The sequence below is a fragment of the Papaver somniferum genome, chromosome 1 (assembly GCF_003573695.1).
Source record: "Papaver somniferum cultivar HN1 chromosome 1, ASM357369v1, whole genome shotgun sequence".
NCBI lineage: Eukaryota > Viridiplantae > Streptophyta > Magnoliopsida > Ranunculales > Papaveraceae > Papaver > Papaver somniferum.
This window is the reverse complement of record NC_039358.1, coordinates 9,123,666-9,146,451: the sequence shown is the minus strand read 5'-3', so window position 1 is coordinate 9,146,451 and position 22,786 is coordinate 9,123,666. Positions and strand designations below refer to the sequence as shown.

At 35.1% G+C, this 22,786-nt stretch overlaps 1 long non-coding RNA gene across 8 annotated transcripts; it reads right to left on the bottom strand.

Annotated features, from left to right (window-relative positions):
* Positions 1-7,725: 7,725 nt before the first annotated feature.
* On the bottom strand, positions 7,726-11,611 carry LOC113325548. 8 transcript variants are annotated; one of them, XR_003348055.1, is made up of 13 exons: positions 11,225-11,611; positions 10,792-10,934; positions 10,369-10,684; positions 10,168-10,280; positions 10,014-10,081; positions 9,708-9,788; positions 9,380-9,476; positions 9,226-9,272; positions 9,086-9,127; positions 8,911-8,991; positions 8,273-8,416; positions 8,096-8,197; positions 7,726-8,013 (listed from the first exon to the last, which is right to left on the bottom strand). It is a non-coding gene; the product is annotated as an uncharacterized LOC113325548 (long non-coding RNA). The 8 variants fall into 8 exon arrangements; XR_003348050.1 differs by having other exon boundaries at positions 8,911-9,127; positions 10,369-10,516; positions 10,610-10,684; XR_003348047.1 differs by having other exon boundaries at positions 8,911-9,127; positions 10,792-10,958.
* Between the last annotated feature and the right edge of the window lie 11,175 nt (positions 11,612-22,786).

The window sequence follows — 22,786 nt, the reverse complement described above, 5'->3', positions numbered from 1 at the left end:
CTCTTCCTTATTATCGTGTTACCTTTTACACTCGCTTTTTAGTATGAGTAAGAATAGGTTGAGCTATAATTAAGAGAAGGATCTTTTTATACTCTCCGTTAAAGTAACCTTGTTCACCTATTGATACAAGACCATGTATTCAGCATATCAATAAATAGCAGCCGTCTGGTGCTTGATGCTCTCTGGTACACGAAATTATAACAATTCTTCTTTATTTTTCCTCTTTCTTTTTCTTCTTCTTCTTCTTCTCATCCTCTTCTGGTTTTTCTGAGGCGAGTCTGAGAGATTTGATCAGTGGCTTGAGATCGAGGGAAGATGGTTCAGATCGATTAACAGCTAGTACTGGTGGTGTTGAAGTTGTTTAATCTCTGGAGAGATGAATAATTGGTAAGACAAATTAGGGTTTTGTATTTGATCGATTTCTTTTTGTGAAACTGTTGTTGTTTGTTAGATTATAAATGGGTTTGTGTTTGATTGAAGAATAAATGATTCTATGGGGTCTAATTTCAGTTTCTCAGTTAATTGAATTAGAGTTAGAACTTCTCAGAGGATTGAATTTGAGTTCGGTTTGAGTTTGAGATAATAGAAATTGAGAATTGAAAAGAATTTGATAGATATGTGTGAAGCTGGGATTGCAGGTGGTGTTTGGTTATTGAATACATGACTTGGTGGTGGTCTGGTTCAGATTTAAATGACAGGAAAATTTCAAATGAAGCTGAGGTTGGTGGTAATATCACTGAAACGCTAATTGTTGTGACTGAAGAATGATGGTGTTGAACAGAGTTGAGTTTCTGGTGCTGTTTTAAATGTATGTTAGGTTATTGTAGAAAGGTTCGGTGGGGAGGTTATATTGATGATGATGAAGAACAAGCTGAACTGAGGAATGATGGTGGCATTGCAATAAGAGTTGTAATTCAGTTACGTAAGATGCACAACAAAGAACTTATATGGGTTTGCAATTGGAAGAGTGGATGTTTGTATTGTTACTATTGGGTCCTGAATAGACTCAAGTTTCGTTGAATGTCTAGGGTTCAAGGGAGATGGATTTGTAATTGAAGTTGTAAGTGAATTTCAGGGGATGGAAGAATGAAACTGAGATTTGAGATGAATATGGTTGGCTGAAGTTGTGTTATTGCAGTTGGAGATAAATCAAGATTGCTGGTTGGTTAAGTGGTTGCAGTTCATGGAAGTTGTGGTGCTGCTGATATGAACGGTGAAGGTATGGAAAATGAGTACTGTTTGGATTGAAGTTTAGGCGGATGTTTAGAATATTGCAGATTGGTTGAAGAACTGATATTATAGTTGCAACTGAATGAATAGAGATGGTGACAGGAATGGGAGTTTTAGTTATAGTCTGGTGAAGTTGGAACAAGAGAGTGGTTGAGACTGAGCCTAGTGTATAAGAAATGAGGTGAAGAATAATGACAGGTGCAAATGATGGAAGATTGTTGAGTATTGAGAATGGTGGTGGAGATGTTGATATGGCAAAGTCACAAGGGTAGTGATTTAAAGAAGTTGAAGTTACAGGGGGTGTGTATGAACTGAGTTTGTGCTATGCAAAGTTCTTTGAATTGATTTGTACATGAAGTTAGGTTATGATTTAGCTGAAGTCGTGGCTGGTGGTGTTACAGTTGAGCCTTGATGTGCTTGGGTAGAATTTTAATCGAATATGAAGAGGTTATGCCTTGTAGCAGATTGTAATTTGGATCTTGATTCAAGCCTGGGAAAATATGTTGATAGAGATTATATGTTGCCTTTGTGTTTAGGTTTGGTTCATTGTGTCTTGTGTTTGTGTTTTAGTGCCTTGGCCTGTGTTGTGTCTCAGGCCAGAACCCTTTTAATCAGTCGGATGCCTGACTGAATCTGACCAAGTCTGACTCAGACATCTGACTGAGTCGACTCACCCGAAACAGTCTAATTGACTAAGTTGTTTATTTTTGACCGATTTGACCCAGAGACCTGACCACTGACGGTTGACCTTACCTTGACCTTTGGCTGGACTTTGACCTTGACATTAGACGTTGACTGTTAATCGACTCCTTTGACTATCAGTGACCGTTAATTTGACCTAAATGGACCGGCCTTAAGTTATTGGGGTTGTTTAGTGGACATGGGCTTAGAACCATTAGATAGGTTTTTGGGATCAATAATCTCCTTACCATCAGCTCCTTTAACGCCTGAAGTTCCAATAGGTTGAATTTTGATCCCTCTCTAGAAAGATTGGCGGAGAACGAGTCTTTCCTTCCAGTAGGTCTCATTGCATTGAGAGATAGGGACAAGAAGAGAGACCTATGAGAAACACACAAGCAAATCGGAGAGATCAGATAGCCAGATATTATTCCAGGATATGATCTTATAGTACATCTATGTTCTAGGAGGCCCTGTCTTAACTCTTTGGTCGAGTGACTTCATCCCTCGAGTTTCATTGGTAATCCGGAATTTCCTGGCGAAACTGTCCTAGATCATGGAATAGCGAAATTGGCTTCAAGGTTATGAGCCTTGTGTGAGCCTTTTGGCTAATCTCTTAGAGCGTTTGTGTGATTTAACAACAATCGATTCAAAGGATGAACTGGTGGATCGTAGATCTCGAGGTAGGCATGGGTTGTCATCAATCCAGGTGGGAACTCTGGAACCTTCTTGTAATCATTAAGCTTTCTTTTATCTGCGAGCATGATGAGACTTTACTTGTTGTGTGCATGATTGCGTGTACTTAGATGTATTATTCTTATATCTTTGAGTATGATGTACATGTAGCATCTGTATGTACGATGTTTTGATATGATGTGTTTGTATGTGATATGTATTGTGAGATTTCCCCGCGAGTGTATGTATTTCCTCAAGGCTCTTAGCTAAGTTAAGTATGCCGGTACGCCATCCGGTTGAATATTATCTAGTAGGGCGGTACGCCATCCGTCATAGTATTATTATAACTATTTCATTTAGTAGAGCGGTACGCCATCCGTTTGAATATTACTGCTTATTAAGATAGTAGGGAGGTACGCCATCCGTCGACAATAATATCTAGTAGGGCGGTACGCCATCCATTCAACAATAATATATATATTGTTTTATTTCAGGAAAATCACTCGTGTGCATATCATGCTTGTTTGATTAACTCTTGTTTTCTTGATACGTGAATTGCTGAATGTTTTCTTTTACCATCGTCTATTTTAAATTACTGTTTATCTTAAATCTGTGAAGCATGTTAGTGATTACACGAGAGTTATTTATTTCCATTGGGCACCCTTTGGGATGATGTGCTCACTCGTTCCCACTTCAGTTTCAATATTCAGAAGGAATGGAGCGTGTGAAGATATCTGTTTCCGTGTCTTAGTGTTGTCTCTAGATCTAGTGTTATCGTGTATCTTTTATTATGTGGATTCTTTCTTTATTCTGTAAAACATTACATTTATATAATCACATAACATGAGAGGCTTTTCAAGTATGTTGTATCAGAGAGCTTTGGGTTTATTCGTTAGCACTTTATGTGAATGTAGTTCTTAAGAACGATAATCTGGAACAGGTTTAAGAGTCGGGGTGTCACAGATTTGCTCGAGATTTAATCTCCGATAGGTAAGATAAAAAGTAGTCACAAAGCTCTTCGTCTCATTCTTTGTCATTCCACAACATCTTGTTTCGCTACCATACGATTAAGATTATTGTGAGGTGATTGATATTACTAGGTTGTTATTCGGGAATATAAGTCCGGTGTATCAATTGGTTCATGTTCACCTTGATTTATCAAAAGACGGAACAAAAACTCGTAGGTATTTCTGTGGGAGACAGATTTATCTATTCAATAGACTTTTCTGTGTGAGACGGATTTGTTCATCAAGTTTTCGACTCTGAGTCGTAGAAATCCTTAGTTGTGGGTTAGATTAGCTAAATGAATCAAGTGCGTAGAGTCCTGCTGGGATTCAGAGGCGTAAGGAACGCGACTGTACCTTAATCAGTGTGAGATTGGTTAGGGCTCAACTACATTCAAGTCTTTAGTTAACTTGTAGTAGGATAGAGTCTGTGGCGGCTTAATACAGTGTGATGTTCAAATCTGGACTAGGTCCCGGGGTTTTTCTGCATTTGCGGTTTTCTCGTTAACAAAATTTCTGATGTCTGTGTTATTTGTTTTCCGCATTATATTTTCTATATAATTGAAATATCACAGGTTGTGCGTACTTCAATCAATTAGATAATCCAACATTTGGTTGTTGATAAAAATTGATTGATACTTGAACATTGGCCTTTGGAACCGCTCAAGTCATTTCTCATATTGATCCGGCTCACAGATTCCTATATATTCGATTGCAGATTGATTTCAGAAATAGAGATATAATTCTTGGATATATTTTCCTTGATTGAGTCTGACTGTCTAGTTGATTCTCTTGGAATTATATTGGAGTTAGTCCATACAAATTGCTTAAACGAAACATTGGGTGTGGTTGTTAGACCCCCACTTTTTCAATTGAAATCCTACAATCCATTCTATATAAACCTTAATTAAAGATTATTCTTCGAATTCAAGTTCACAACAATAGTTATAAAATATTTTAAGATTACAGCAAATGGGATGACATGAACTCTACTACCAGTGGAACCTCTTTATATCGATTGTTCTTAGTCTCTCTCTTAATTGTTCTTAATCTCATGTTAACTAGGTAGTTATATTTTTTGATGATTTGATGATTCTTCTGTTTAGTTGAATCACTTTGGGACGATTAATATGTGTTAATTCATTTGGTTGAACTTAATTTCATGAATTGGGATTTCTGAATATTATGTTAGAAAATTCCTTAAATGGGGTTCATGGGATATTTGGTGAATCTATCATATATGAAATTCAAGAATTTTATTAATTGGTTAACAGTGGGTTTTTTAGTGGATTTTCTTTAGGTATACAATGCGGTGCCCCAAGTGTATTTTACTTTGTTTGTGTTGGAATAAATTATTAGAGAATCTTTATTGAGTTTAATTCTTAGTTCGCCCGAGGTTTCATAACAATGGATGAAGATGCATCTCATCACCAGAAATGAAAATTATGAATGGTTACAGGATGATTTGTGTTACTTAGTTAACTTAGGTTCTTTAATACTGTGAATTTATTGATTTGAATTCAAGGATGAACAATTGTTACAAAATTTGAGAAGAACATGATGAACAGTTTTGTGGACCGTTATGGTGGGTGAGGAAGATTAAGAACTCGATAGTAACTTAGTCTTTAGCACGGTTCAACTCATTAGTACCCGGAGGAATCAAATGTTTTTGTTATAGACTAGATAACTAACATGTAGCATATAACGATTATCACCCGTTTTTTATTTATTTTAAATACGGGATAAATAAAGTTCAAACTCGACCATTTTATATAATGGCTCAAAAATTTCAAAATTGTGAGCATTTTATAAAAAAAAATTACGCAATTATGTATTTACGTTTAACCAAAACTAAAATACCGACTAAAAGGCTAATCGAGTCGCTGGTCACCATCCAACATTTACTGTGATTAAAAAATACAGATTGTTTATGCAATCCTAGCCATTGGAACCTGCTGTGAACAATCATGAAAAAATTCATTAGATATTGAAAAAACAAGAACTGTCACAGACTCACAAGATTCACCAACATAAAAGTTCTTAAAGGTTTGTAGATATCAATTATAACTTAATTTAACATCCTAAACAAGCAGACCTTCTCCTTGAATGTAATACTCCGTCCATCCAAGTTATATAGACGGAGAAATCAAATTTATTAAATTACGAAAATTATATGTATTTTAGAAATATTTACTATTTTTTCAATTTTTACTCCTAACTTCTGATTAAAACTAGAAGCACTGAATTAATTTAGTGTAACACTACTACTATCATAAATAAGGGTATATCTGAAAAGAGCCATCTGGGAAATAAAACTATGTCTATATAGTTGGACAACTAAAAACTAATTCTATGCCTATATAATTAGAACGGAGGAAGTGTTATTCTTAAAATAATAAAAAATACAAAGTTCATGACTTGGATTTTAATAATAAAGAGATGGTGCTAGCATTCCAACAAATTAAATTGTAAAGAAGTAAAAGTTCATGAAAAGAATTTTTTATAATTTCATGCTTAATCCTAAGCTACTTTAACCTCGAAACATAAAAACTCTAATATTTAGGGACTTGTCAAAAACTGTGTGCACTTGGATCGGAATGAACACCAATTTCCAAAGGCTGGTAATTTTATATTTATTAGTAAAGAGCCAATTTCCAAAGACCGATTATTTAAAAACTAAAATAACAATACAAATTCTAGTTTCCCACCAATGATATTATCTAAACGTTATTTGATCCCACATAAGTCTTTAAACTAGCGGGCGTAAGAAATTTCTTCTAATTAGGTTACTCTCCTCTCCAATATATAGTATTATAAGTAATACTATTAATTAGTCGGCTACAACATTGACTATAAAATGAAGTGCCTGTGTGGGGATAAGTTTGTAAGGAGAACAAGCTTCACTATATTTATAGACCATAGTGGTTTGGACACTAAAGAATTTCTATAAGACAAAATATACTCAAGACATGCAATAAACACCAATTTCGTTTTTGTATAATTCCAACCAATATCTAACTGTAATATTGAAATCCCTCTTGGATGACAACTCAACATTAGTTGGTAATTGGTATACAAGTATATACTTTATTAATATATAACTTCCAGAGATATGTTTTACTTGGTGGAAAATTAAAACATATACATTCGAAAATCTTAACATAAAGATTCTCAAACATTTCTGTTTGGGATCTCACCTTGAGTATCAAGAATGTCTTTGAACAATAAAAGATAAAATTTATACATATGTTCAAATTACTCACAATATCAACATCTTGAACTTTCCAATTTTACAAACCCAACTTCCAAAATCACACAAACCCTAAAAAATACATGAGATCTGAAATTGATTTTTCCATGGGTATCGGTCCTACTGTAGATCCCCAATAGGTAGGGATTGATTTTGCTGGATATCTCCAAATAGGGATCGGGTCCTACTATTGATCCCCAATAAGAACCTATTGATTTCTTTCAACTATGAAACAAGTTCTCTGTATGTCTACTTCCTTAAACTCATGTAACAAAACATAGTTTTCTAGGTATGAAATCAATCATAAGTTCATTACACAGTCTAGTAACAAGTTACAAAGATTATGTATACGTCGCAATTACGAAGTCAAAAGATGGATGTTATACTTCATAATTCAATATACATAAGTTGTAACAACTTGAATATTCTTCCTTGAAAATTTGATCATAATAAGATAATCAAGTCTTTAATACTACACCAAATTCTGGGATTAGAAACAGAAATGAGCCGTTACTAAAATGGGTTGAACGGCTGCTGCCTGTTTCAAAAAGGGGTGTTACATTTTTGTAGCGGAAACGGGGCTGTTACGAATTTTGGGTTGTAACGTCGTTTAACAGCTGCTAACCGTTACTACATGGAGAGTCGTAATAGGCAAGAGCCGTTACGAAAGTTTTTGTAACACACAGTCGTAACACGAAAAAGCCGTTTCGAAAGTTTTTGTAACAGCAAAAAAATTACTGCTAGTCAACATTGACCGGGTCAAAATTGGTCAGACCAATACCGACCAGGGCAATATTGACCGGCAGTACATTTTCTACCGGAAATACAAATAACCTGTATTTCTTTCATTCTACCGTAGTTTATTAATTCAATTCATATCAATATTCATTGGATTCATACCACATTCAAATTCAATCAATCAATTCACATCAGAAAAGAACATCAATTATTCCAAGTACAATTTTTTTTTGAGATACTTCCTAAGTTCAGTTCCTTCTCACGTAGGTCAGTATAATTTCATCTCAAAAACTACATACAACTTACTCAAAACTTGTAGATACTTATCAAAACTTGCAGAGAGTTTCCAAGCATTCTTCATCAAGTTCTCCATAATCCCTGACTTATTCATATGGATAATGACCAGGCCGCTTGCAGTTTCTGCACAAAGAATCTGGCCTGCACAAGGAAGGTAGAAAACAAAATCAAAACCGCTAAGAAGCCAAGATTTAAATATACATGCAATTTCAATATGAGATACCTTGGATGTTGATGTTTGTGCAGCTAGACCAAGTGCAGGAGCATCCAATTATGTTCTGATCTTTTGATCACCTCAGTAAGTCATCCTTTTCTATGTTAATACCTGAGAAAGCAAATTATTGTGTTAATTCTACGATCTTCAATATACATATTCTTCCTAGGATATTGGATAACAAACCTTGTCAACATCCATATGACTGTGTTGTACCTTCCAATCTCAGATGCTAATATATGGCAGGTGTAGTGACTATGATGAAGATAATACTGCGGTCTGCAAAGAGTCATGCCATGTCTACCATAGGGATCATATGATCCTGTAATCCTGTTGCATCATAAAAAATAAAACAAAATGAAGCTTATTATGTTCCAATCTCAGCTGCTAATATATGGCCTGCTATTTGTACTCAAGGAGTTGATAAAGAAAAGTAGAAATGAACATGGCTAATAATAACACATCAAGACTCTATATCATCACACAAAAGAACAAAATTACAAAAGAAACCTCCTAACATATTGAACAGGAGAACAGTGCAGTGCAGGTAAAGCTAATACAGTAGTGTAGGATAAGACTCATCCTACACCACTACATTAGCTTAACCTGCACGGCACTTACAGCCCAACTTAGACTTAAAGCAAACCAAACTAGTGCCTAATTCCTTAATATAATACCTGCAATTGCAAGTGAGGGAATCTTTCTATGTAAAGAACTCATACAACTTGAAGCGTAAACTTAAACCGAATATACAAATGCCAGACACTTACATAATCAAACATAAATAGTAAAAGTCTACAGGCTTATCAAAAAAGCATAAGTACCTGGAACGGGAGGGACAGACGGCCAATCTACACACTCATTATCATCAACACAGAAACACCGACAGTATAGTGCTCCCCGATCTGACAGTTGCCACAGAGATTTATCGTTCAGATTTGTCATCATATTGTGGTAGATATGGAGAAGGAAACAAACATCATCAGCAGCAGCTCAGACCATTTGTTCAGTAAATGGTCTGTATGTCCAAAATTTAGGATCCTAGAGAAAACCAAGGCATTCTACTTAAGTATCTGACTGAAAGAAAGAGAGGTAACTACACTACCAAAATTAAAAGACAGTTGGCAGTTAACACCAACCTTCCTTAATAGAACTCGCACTTCTTCCTTCTCAAGATATGAAACGCCTGTAATTACATACAGAAATTAAAAACCAAAACGAAAGCTATAAGCCCCAGAGAAAATGCTAAAAGCCAATAACGATACAAGTACTATCATAAAACTGATATAGTACCACAATAACGTGGATCTGCAAGGAGGGTTACGAAAGATATGTAATCATCTGGTGTCCTCGCCTTTCCCTCTTGCTTTTCAATCAGAGAATAAGCTATCTGAATGAGAAGATCAGAATTAATGTCATTTTATTTTAAAGCACAGAGATCCCTTACATAATAGATCAAGAGGTCAAGATTAAAAACTGTGTCGACAGAAAATTGAAAGGATGCTCCAGTTTCAATGTCAATCAATGTTAACTAAAGTCACAGACACAAGTACGAATGGATTGTTCTTTACTTATTCAATATCTTTGTTTCACCTAACTTTTCAAAATTTTGGCAACTCACACAAGCACAACATCTTCAACTAGGAAGCAATTAGAAGCAATTGGTCCGATGATTTCTACAGTCCCGCAATCACATAATGCCCTGCATGATAAAAGAATTGGTAAAGGCATCAGCCGATTTCACTGCAGTACGTTGATACAGTCGTTGGGGAGATGATACTAATGACCTGAGTTAGAAACACGTCAACACTAAATTGTTTATTGATAAAAAAAATACAATAATAACTGAAGAATTGTGTAGAATGAAATTGAAATTTTCAAACAAGCTTATCCTAGGTTTCAACCACTATGTTTTTAACAAGCTTACCCTTCCATGTCAGTCCGACCATATGAAGCCTACTACACCACAAAGTGAAGAAGGAATTCGAACTGAGCCTGCGTATTAATAAAAATTGCATTCTGAATAAGAAGAATATTCTTAATATTTGTCATGCGGAAAGCCAATATGTTACTGGTCCAACCTCCACCATCAGTTCCAAGAGCGGCCGAACATAATCCAGAAGCTACAATTGCTGCTGGACCCGAGGAAGATCCACCAGTATATCTGTCTAGGGATTGAGGGTTTCTCGCTGTTCTGTAAGGAAGAAGCATTGAAAAATATAACTATCATAATCACTAATTCAACATTTTATACAAACTCGACATATATCAGATCAACCTACCCATAATTAGGATTATTTCCAGTTGTTCCAAGGTCCATCCGTGCATATTTGCTTTCCCAATGAGAATCGCACCACAACTTCTTAATTTTGACTGGACGGACTTCGTGGAACCATGTTGTCGCACTTGTGGTTATAGTTTAGTGAGAAACTTCGAACAAAGTCCAACGGTATAACAGTTAGACAAACAAACAACAACTCGCTCTACGTATCAATATAACACTACACACTGATGAAAGCTTACCCGATGGATATGGAGAGCAGTCTATATCATCCTTGATTTCCACAAAAATTCCATCCAAGATAGTCATTGGGTTTCCTGCAGAACATGTATCCATTACCAGTAAATACAAGATTACACGAACAAAGGTGTACACTGTACCTCAATTATAAACAACATACAAATTAAAATTAAACTAACCACACCTAATTCTGTTGGTATAATTCCACCACTTTCATCTTTTTCATCATCTTAATCATTCACTTCTGTTTTGATTTGTTGGGTTCATCTTCATTCTCATCCTCTGCTTCAGAATCTACTCAACCCACAGAACCACCTCCACCTAAAGCTGCTAGAGCTCGTACAAATCAAACTAAAAACTAAATTTTCAATTGATAACTAAAACACAGAAAAATAAAACAGAGGAAAACTAAAATTAAACTAACCTCACCTAATTATGTTGGTATAATTCCAACATAATTCATGTTTTAAAAAAAATCCCTAATTTTCAAAACCCTGAAATCAATTTTACAAAAACTCTAAATTTCAATGTTGCGATTAAACCAAAATTTAAAAACATAGAAAAATGATGTTTGGGTTTGAACATAGAAAAATGATGTTTGGGTTTGAAGAACTAACCCATTTTGACGATCCATGATCTTTACTGAAGCCTTTTTCTCTCGATTTGTATGGTCTAAAAAACCAAATTGGGTCAATGAGTTATCTTCATCTTCCTTCAATGACATCAAATCATCTTCAAATCAGCATACATGAAAAATCGAAAAAACTAAAACCCTACAGATGATGAAAGACTTGTACAGATCTATGAAATCAAAATCCTAAACTAGATTAACAGACGATGAAAAACCCTAAGATTGAAAAACTGATTATGATAAAAGAGAGAGAAAAGATATGAAAAATGAAAAGAAAAGTCGATGATTGAAGATGATTGAGAGGTTTCTGTGATGTTTCTCGGCTGTAGATTATTGAAGATGAAGTTTCGCTAGGGTTTCAAAGAATAGAGGCTGGAGCAGAAAAGGAGAAAAGAGAAATGAGAAATGAAAAATCGATCTGTCGATTCTCACCAAGGCATGGGATGAAATGAGGCAGGCATGTGAATCGCACACGCAGGGGAGGAAATATCCTCTGGTATTATTCATCTTGGGTGGAAAAAATAATAGCACGCATGTGAATGGCACACGCAAAATTGCAAGTGTTACGACCCAGGTGTGACCAAGCGTATGACTGACGCCTATAAAACAATTCGTAACGGCTGACCTACAAATTTCGAACGGTCCCTACGTGTTACGACTCTTTTTGTAACGGCCGTTTGCAACGAGAATTTTATAACGGCTGCAAGTCCGTTACGAAATGCTGTTACTAATCCGGGAATTTGGTGTAGTGTAATACTAGAGTTTCATATATATAACTTTGCATGTTATGCTTTCAGTCTAAATGACTTTAAAGTAATCTAGATAGATTGGAAACAATCCAAGTCTTGTATTACTAACCTCAAGTATAAGGATGATGTGTTCGTTGATATCAATACATATTCAGAATCTTCAAGTCTTCAAAGTAATACTTATATGTCTCAATATTTCTGGACTTCCTAGTCTAACCTAACAAAGTTGACTCTAGTAATCTAATCAAGTGACTTTGAGTTCAGACACTAAAATATGACAACCAACTTTAGCATGTGAAAAATACTAGAACCCCCTACTATATGGGTTCAATATAGAGAAGCCCCATTAAATGGATCATTCATTGTCCACTCCGTTCTTTCACATTTTGATATTTCTAGGCCCAAAACTTTAGAATTCCGGGTCTGTTAATAAAAGTTTTATTTAAAATAATTTTTATAATACCAAGAATACCCTTTAGTATATAAATGCAATAAAACTAGGCATATGTTTTATTTTCGGTTTCATTTTCTAATTTATTTTCTCTCTCCACTGCTCTCTCCACTGCTCTGCAAATAACGAAGAATGGAGATTCACTTGATGAAACTCGAAGAAAACTTGAGGATTCAGCATCTTATCGAAAGAAAAAGATAAGTTTCTCATCTATATTTGCAGTCATGTTGAATTCTCATTATGTTTTAACCAAAATCAAGTTCTGGAAAGTTCAGTGACAACTTCCGATACCTAATAAGTTCGATTTTACTTCGAATTTTGATCTGATTTTAGAATTGTTGCTTCGATCTATAATCCTTGTATCATTTTCTTTGATTTGAACTGTTTAGTTTCGATTTTTGTTTACGAAATATTTTTAGGGTTTGTAATCAACCCTGATTTATAATTGCTTATGATTTCAACTAAATTTTCACGACGAAACCAATATTAGATTTCATATTTGTTATAATCTAATCTTTATCTTGCTTTTAAGATGAAACATTTGAAAGATTTTGAAAGAAAATTACAAAAAATTCTAGGTTTATTTATTGAAAATCAATCAATTTATCTATCTTAAATCTCGATTGAAAATCGGTTATCATATTTGAAATCTGCGAATCATCATCTCTATTACCCATCTATCTGTTACGAATTTCATCTACTTTGATTTTGCAACTGGCTGCTTGTATCAGATATTGAATGTTTTATTATAATGCAATCAAAATTGGAATTAGTTGTTTGAGATACAACATCAGATGTCAAAAGTCAGTGTGAATGAATTTCTCATGTTGATGAGCTCTTTTTAGGTGCTCTTGTACTTGTTGGTTTTATGTCCATTTAATAAGGTAAGTATGCATCTAGTTTATGTTCATTTTTGGCTGATTATACTGGTTTTCATGTTGTTTTGTGCAGGGCAAAGGAATTCACAGAAGACTTCTGATAAAGAAGATATTACTAGCATCCAAACGTTTGTTGCAGATCTCAAGGAGATGGCTAAACTAGAATATGAGAAACAACGTATTGATGACCAGGTGAGACTGTGCTACGTAATTAGCTGCATCACAACAAACACTGTAAAAAAGATTTTTTTAGAATAGCATAATTATCTAGTATTTTCTGTTGTATATATTTGTTTGAAGCATCCTTCGCTCACACTCATCATCACTCTTTATAAGCTAACAAGGATCACTCCATTAACTTGGCTGGCTCATTCTTTTGTAGGCCAAGGAGGAAGAAGTAAAGGCTTATGAATCTGTTAATTCTGTAAAATATGTAGGCATTGATCCAATACAAGAGTCTCCAGAATCTCCTTCACAATGACCCTTGGAGTTCGAGAGGAAACAACGATAGATTATTGAACTTTGGCACTTCTATTGCATCTCATTGGTCCACAGAACCTACTTCTTTTTGCTCTTTAAAGGTGATTCGTCAGATTCCATTTACTTAGAGGTGGAGCTGAGAAGGTTATCATTTCTTAAAGACAATTTTTCTCGAGGAAATTTCCACAAAGTGTCTGCAGGCGCTGATCAGGATCTATCACTAGCTTCAAGGTACCATTTTTTTTCTTTTGTTTTTACTAATATGCCTTGCATTGTCTATTTATTTGTTCTTTTCCGTCAAACTGCTATGTATTTGTATACGCAACCTTGACATGTAATGTTGCAAAGGGTATATGATATGCAAGTTCAAATTCTTGTTCTGTCCCTAAATGACGATGTTATTATCATTATCTAATGACTGGCTCTATCCTATAATTAGTTCATTTGTTCCACACTACTTCAGTTAACAGAATAGAAACTATAACATGTTTATGTTCACATTCATAGCAAGAAGGCCCTTACTCATACAGATAATACTTTGTGTGATACTCATTAACTTAAAGTCAATCTAAACTTTTGTATCTCCTGGAATGGATACCTGAAAGAACAATAAGAATGCGCAGCTGAGGAAAAATTTTAATATGTAATATGCACATCTATAATTTATCTCAATATTATTCTATATAGTTTATGAATGCAAGTTTCTGAGTTTCAATTGCTAAGACATGATGCAATTTGTATTTTAAGCTTGAGCTTGGTTTCTATGAACTGGTAGTATCATTTAATCCCATTCGTCAAGTAGACCTCACAGATTGGATGAGCTGAGAAAAACCTTCTTTTGTAGTTGCACAAATCATACGGGTGTGTAACTGCCGATTACACAATCCATATGTATGTGTAGTTTCCTATTACACAAGCCATATGGATGTGTAACTACTGATTACACATGCATTTTGTATGTGTACAAGCTGATTACACAAGCATTTCACACACTCGATCAGAATTCATGCATATTGTATTGTCTGTGTTTTTTTGTGTGCTTTGTAATAGAGTTCTCCTGTATTTGAAATTCTATGTAGTTAACACAGTGTATGTGCCAGGTAAATGCTGATGTGTAACTGCGTCTTACACATGCCATATGCATGTGTAACTGCCGATTACACATGCCTATAACACTACTAGGTTAATGATTTATACAGATGCCACATGATGTGTAACTGCTAGTTACACATGCCATATGATGTGTAACTGCCAATTACACATACAACTAGTTGTAACTGCTAGTCACACATGCTAGTTGTATGTGTAACTGCTAGTTACACATTCCATATGATGTGTAACTGCTAGTTACACATGCTAGTTGTATGTGTAACTGCCAATTACACATGCTATTTGAATGTGTAAAAGTTGAAAATATATTTATGTCGTTTTTCTTCTGTAAGATAAAGAGAAACTCTTTCTTTCTGATAGTGGCTTTTATAACTACGTCCTGAACCCTAATGTGTGCCCCTTGGAATCCTAACAGGCTCAAACAGTCATCCCACTGGCACTGGACTGGATCATAAAGTGGCTTAGCCCCAAAATATTACTTATTCAAGTATCAAGTAAAACTGGTCTTTATGACAGTCAACCTTTAGTCCAGGTTCATTAATTTTCGAAAACTAGATACGAAAATGGCCAGTTCTTTTGTTGCTAACTCATACTTTGCATTATGTTACCAGGTCAGCTCATCATGAACAATGCAACTCAACTAAAGCAAGAGAACTTAATGAAAATTGCGCTTGATACTACTACAAGGTTAGTCCAGCATGCCTCAGTTTATATTTTGTCTCCTATTCTTTGTTTGCACGGAAATGTTGAACCTTTAACTCGTAGCTTCACTGCAGAAATCAGTGGTTTGAACATTATATACTTGGTAATCATGCTTATGTTCTTTCCTTTATCAATTATGGTGCTGAATTCCAATATGGATGTGTAACTCCTAGTTACACTAGTCAGTTGCGTCGGTAACTGCTAGTTTCACTACTCAGATGTTGTGAAATTGAATATACATTGTTTTTCACTTAATCTTATAAAAACTAATTGCTTGTTGTTATATTTTAGGTCTCATTGGAACTGAAATTGACGCTGAATACACAAGTCAGACGCATGTGGAACCCTCAATCACACTAGATAGACGCATGTGTAACCCTCAATTACACTAGATAGACGCATGTGTAACTCTCAATTACACTAGATAGATGCATTTGTAACTCTCAATTACACTAGACAGATGCTTCTAGTTACACATGCTAAGAAATTATTGTAAATGAATATTAAAGTAATACATGTATTTTTGTATGTGCTCTTTTTGATGTCTATTTTTTTGATGTGTAACTTTGCATTACACATGGCATAAGGATGTGTAACTTCTGGATACACATGGCATAAGGATGTGTAACTTCTGGATACACATGCCATATGCATGTGTAACTTATGTTTACACATTCACACTGTATTTTAATAATTTTGGGCCTAGATTTAATAATTTTGGGCTTAAATTTAAATTTTATTTAATTTGGGGTTTGACAATATATAAAAGGGCATGAATGTCTTTTAATAACTCGGGGCCTAGATTTAAACTTATTTTAATTAAGGGCCTCATATTATGGGTTATCTATGGGTTGGGCCTTAGCCTAATTTTCCCCTTTAGCATATCAACGCTTGGTGGGTTTAAATAAGCGATGCTCTAACACGAATAAATCAAATATAAAATACGAGCAATTAAAACATATTTAATAGTATCATCAATATAATTACATATATCATAAATGTGTATATGAATGTGATGAAAAAATAGTAACCTTCACCAGACCTAGATATGGTTATTAGTCATCGAAGGATAGTAACCGAGAGCTAAAATGCATCATTTAGATGCATGTCACATCAAAGTCAATATTGCATCATTTGGGTCCTTTTTGATGTGTTAATCGATATAGCTCTGACAGCAGAATGCTTCATTAAAATGAATGTCTTACCAAAGTAGATGATATATCAATTTCTAAAACTGATGCATCATTTGGTTATAATGCATGTCATTGAATGCATCATTCTGGTGAATTCCCCATTGTTGATGAATAATTTAATTTAGTTCTTATTAAGATAATCTACCATTAGTCCAAAATGTTGGAATAATACTTCAGAGAAGAAAACTACATATAAATAATTGGACTTTAGTACTCAGGTTTTGTCCAACACTAGGCTTTGGTCTAACATTTGTCCAACGTTAGGGATTGATACCTGGCCCAGACGTTAACACACGTTGATCGTTTATGACCAGACTTTATCTAATTTTACAAAATACAAATACAATAAAATTCAAGGTTTATAAGTGTACCCCTGACTCACTCCATCTGTTTGTTAATGTTGTGACACGTCACATGTGAACTGGAGGGCTGGAGGTGTTCCCCATTGTTTTTTTCATCCATAAGAAATTAAACCCACCCACTTCATCTTCTCTATTCTTTCTATCTTGACAGTAAAAAACATCAAATACCAGAGAAGATGAAAACCATATGTAGAGATAATTTTTATGGCGAGGATTGAATAGAAATTATGGTTCTAGGTTTTCTTCTTGTTGATTAGTTTTAGTCGGTGCACGAGGAAGATAAATATTTTGCCATCTAAAATTCGAAGAACATCGAGGAAGCAATATTTACAGATGAATCAAAATGAAACATGAAGAATAGTGGAAACCCATTTCGGTGTTAGATTATTCCGCCGAAACATCAGTTTGAATTTGATTAATTTTGTTTCAATTGAACTTAGGGTTTACTGATTTAGGAAAATTCAAATATTATGGTATTTTATTATTGAAATTAGGGTTTCAATGATGAATGTCTGAAATTGAATGATATGAACCATAGTGTTAAAGCATAGCTCGGTTGAACCCACCAAGCGTTGGTATGTCAAGTTTGGTTGTCATATTTTAGTGAATCAAAACTCATTTAAAGAGTCGCTTGATTATTTACTAGAGTCAACTTCGTATAGGTTAGCGAGAAAGTTACTAGGATATGAGACTTACAAGTATTACATGAAGACTTGAAGAAGGTGAAGAAGTAAAGAGCTACAACGAAGACATCATCCTTCCACGTGAGGTTAGTAATATTTGACTTGAATTGTTTCATTCCTAACGTATCTTTCAAGTCGTGCATATTGGTAAAATAACTGCGAAGCTGTGAATGATTATACTCTCGTTAGACATAGTATTAAGGAATTAGAATACGAAGTATAACGTCTATATTTTGAACTTCGTATATAAGAAATCGACATAATCGTATGAATGCTATTGTGATTATGTGTATTGATGAGCACGAAAGTGCGAAGCATTTTCACCCTTAAATACATTAGTCGGGACTCATTTTATCACTAATAAACTTGTTTGTAGGTGTTTTTATGAAATAAGCTCTTATGGAGAAAGTTGCTCGAAAAGTGGTTTTTGTACCCCGGAGGACAATGTTATTCGGACTCTCAGTTTTGGATAAGGGGTACCCAATTACTAAGGGGCATCCTAATTGCTAATCGCACTGCCGGATTGGATAAGGGGAGGAGCGGTGATTGCCTTTGATTTGTAGAAGGAAGGATATATTCTCGGTTTGAAGAAAATAGAGGTGAAGATATTGTTTGTGTTATTACATGCTGATTTGGAGAAGATTTGACGTGGGAGTATATTCTGCATTGATTGGAGGAATGATGTAGTTTTTAAGTGGTAGTAAAGTCCGTTCAACTCGGATTGTGTAAAGGTTTGATTTAAGAACTAAGAATAAAAATACTAAAAATATATTCACAAGGTTGTCACGAATATCGAGAGGTACTGAGACTTAGGATTTCACCACTAATCACATTCAATTGGTTCATATGATGACTCATAACAATTCTAGCTCTTTTGTTGACTCTTTTCTTTTCCAAAAGTAGATTTTATAAAGCATTAGATGTAAATCACAAGCATGACGCATCAAAAGTTCCTAAAACCCAGCATGCGACATCAAACAAAATCACAACTAATCAAGAAAAATCATAAATCGATTAAAACAAGCGCAAAAGTCATAAAGAATCAATTATAGTTACCAAGTGATTGTGAAATAGCGCTTCCTCCATCATCCCAGTGTTGGGGTTTAGCTCCTCATGTCAAAAACACGCTCAAAATATTTAATCATGGCTCAAATAAGTGTTTTTATTGAAGAAGTGAATCTGTAACGGATATAATTGTTACAGAATCCACTGTTACGGAAGTTTCCCTTACAAATAAATTCTAACAGGAATAGTTGTTGCAAAGCTGTTACAAAGGTATTTGATTTGAAATATTAGGTAACGGTTTCTTTCTAAGTTGCGAAGTGTTCTACAACGTTGTTCTTCAGCAGCAGAAACGTCTTCTCTGTAACTCTTGATTTTCACCTCTGTAGCTTCACCAAGCCCTCAGCTCGGTCCCCCAAAGTCTCGACACCCCTCTATGAACTCCCAACAACTTATATATAGCCAACAGAGCGATTTAATCTCCCCAAAACTTCTCGAAATCTCTTCTTTTCTTGGCAGTTACGGCAATAATCTTTTCTCTAAATTGTTCCACGCGTTTCTGAGCTTTCCCGATTGTCTCAAACTCTTCCTTAGATAGATATGTATATTTGGAAAGATTTTTAGGTCTTTAGTCTCTCTAGAACTTCTAAAAATAATCTCAATAGGGTCCGTGTAAAAACACTTTCCCTGTTTAGCTCCAACTCGGTTTCTAAACCAATTCGATCCAAACAAACGACTATACCAGGCTTGTTTAGTTGAATCACGTCCAGCCCAATCAATTCTGGCGATTGAATCTCACTAAAACACCTTCGAAATAAATCCCCAACTCTTCCAGTGGCATGCACAAAATTTCCCGCCAATTTCAGTTTTTGAACGTGTAGGGGAAAGGTTACCCCTTATCCAGTGGTCGCCCCTTATCCGCTTCTGGAGTCCGTATAACACTTGTCCCTTGGGTGCGTTTAGTAATTTTTCTGGGATGTTTTCCACACTTTTTTCGGGGTTCCTCCGGGGTATTTCTGGGATGTCACTGGTACGTCTGCTACGGAGGTTCAAATGCCACGTTTTGAGCCAATTTCTCCGCAAAAGCTTATTTCTCCAAAAACACCTACAAAGAGATAAAATACCAAAATAAATACAAGAATGTGAACTATCAATATATAGAATCGAGACAAATTAGACACAAAAATGTGTCTATCAAATACCCCCAAACTTATTATTTGCTAGTCCTTGAGCAAAACTAAAATAGAAAACAAAATCATAACTCACTGTCGCAGGCATCGTCGATTGCATTTAGCGTATGCAATAAGCCTTTAAACCCCTAGGTGTCCCTAGTGGCCGATTTATAGTCTCGGGAAGGCTTACAAGAGATATACCCACAAAACCTTTACTCCAGACCCTAGCTATCTACGCAGAACCTTGAAAGGCACTAAAGAATCTCCTTGATTGGCATACTTATTGACTATAAGAGGAAGTACCCTGATGCGAAATTCCAATTGTTGTACACGATTTTGCACTCAAGCGTACTAAAATTCATATATAAGTGACAGAGCTCTACTCAGAGAGTCGCACTATGGACATCAATATCCGGAGTCAAAACTAATCACATGGATAGATCTAGAAGATGGATATAGAGAAAAACATAGATGGTTTTGATGTTTACTAAGTGAACAGCGTTTCCCATATCTGTCTGAAGGCCTCCGCCAAAATGAACCTATCCTAATGGATTGGGATACTAGTCTAACTAATATCAACACACTGGCATATACAAGGGAACCAGTGGTCGATAACCTAACTTTAGGTCAACACAACTGGCATATACAAGGGTACAAGTGGTCGACTTTATTGAATTTATTCCTTTTGGTCAAATGGTCTGGTCTCAATTTTTTTTTTCCAACTTTTTTTTTTCTTCTTTTTTTTTGGTATCTCAATCACTTTAATTCACCCTAGCATTGGTAACAACTTGAATCGTGGGCCCCACCTAATCACTTAGAGAAACATAGTTTAGAAACAAAACAAAATAAAAATAGAAGCGAAAAGGACTCAACGAGATATGGTAAAACTATCATGTTATTTCTAACACCTGAGCTCTGTGCTTTTATGAATAGACTCTTTAGATGTTGCCATCTAATCAGATTGGTTCCTCAACTCCTACAACCAACATGCTTCCATCCACTTAGATTAGTTAGTGCAATCCTAAATAGGCATAAATTTCTAATCTCTGGAGTTTATTTATTCATACTGCAACTAAAAAGTTTCTCCCATACCCCCAAACTTAAATCTAACATTATCCTCAATGTTCTAAATAAAATTAAAAGCATGAACAAGGAGAAACTGTTACCATTTGAAGCAAAAGAGATAAGGAAAGATATTACCGTGTCGCATGAATGTTGGGTTACCTCCCAAGAAGTGCTAAGTTTAACGTCTTCAGCCAGACATAAGAAAGGATTAATCACCTCGTATCATAAAGTAATAGCCGAAATATCCGTGGGTCATCAAAACCAAATAGAGCTATCACAAGTAAAAGGAATCTGCAACATGCCAAGAAAATTAACAAATAAAGCGCACCCTTGTCTAGTTTACTGTTTAAGACAACTACATCTAGCTGTGGTTCAGGTTCAGGCTCTATGAAAGGGTCTAGATAAAATATTTTCATGCGCTGGAATTCCTCAAAGCTAAGGCCCGGTTCAGGTATTAGAGTCTGGAAAAACTCAAGTAAAAACTTAGAAGAACATAATAATAACCTGAATAATTGTGGATCCTTAAAGTCAATCATTTTTGACTCACACAGCTGACCACAATAAGAGTGGTGGTCTTCCTTAAACAAATGTGTCGACCCTAATCTCCTAAAGTAATTAGGTTTAGTCTCAAAATTTAATAACTGACACATCTGAAACTTACACATTCCCACAATCGGTTGAAAAATATTTGGTGGGAAAACAAAGTCAATCTGGATATCATAGCCTGGGTAAACCATGTCAACCAGAGGATGGGTTTCTAACAATTGAACTTCCTTATGGACATCACTAGGTTCAGGAAAACTTGTATGAAGATAATCTTGTAAAATGGTTGAGGCCTATATGTCAAGTCCCAAGTGAGGGACCTTTATAATAGTTAAAGCACATGGAGAATGATAATCACCCCCCAAACTTAGAGTTTTCAGTGTCTCTAGAAAGACTAGTCACAACTTCCCTAATTTCAAGGTCATTAGATTCCTGAAAATGGTCAATTGATTCTTCTAAGTATGGTTCATCCTCACTCATCTCTACGAGTTCACTTTCTTTGTCTAAGACTAATGTTTCTAAATCGCTAGACTCTAAAACAATATTTTCAGAAAAAACTCGTTCCTCTAAACCATTATTAGCTTCGTAATCAAAAGGAAATACTACATCGTCTAAAACGGGGGTATCTCTAGTCAAATCCTCTTCCTTTTGAATAGGTGAATAACAATTAAAATTATTTGGATTTGAACTAGAAACATTATCATTATTAAGCTCAATTGGAGTAACAAATTCCTGATCACTATGCCTACTTATTTCAAATTCTTCATCAACACTATCCTCATCATAATCATCATTATAATAACATGAAAAAGGTTGAACCTCATCTAAACAAGTAGTGTTACCAATTTTATCCTCGTCATCTTGATTATGAAAATAACTATCTCCATTTTCAAAGGTACTATTGGAAACACTATATTGGAAATTAAGAGCAGTTATGTTCTGGGCCTCTAACAAAATATTTTGAGTCGACTCACATGACTTCCTGATTGAATCTAGGAAAGAAAGTTCACTCGTTGCATTGCTTTCGTCCATAACTAAGTTATTCATTTCTGCTAACTTACTTGTCGACTCAGCTAACTTACGTGTTGACTCTAGTAGAGAGGAATTTTGCTCGTATGACCAGTTGGCGTGTGGATAGTAATTGGGCTCACCATGGTA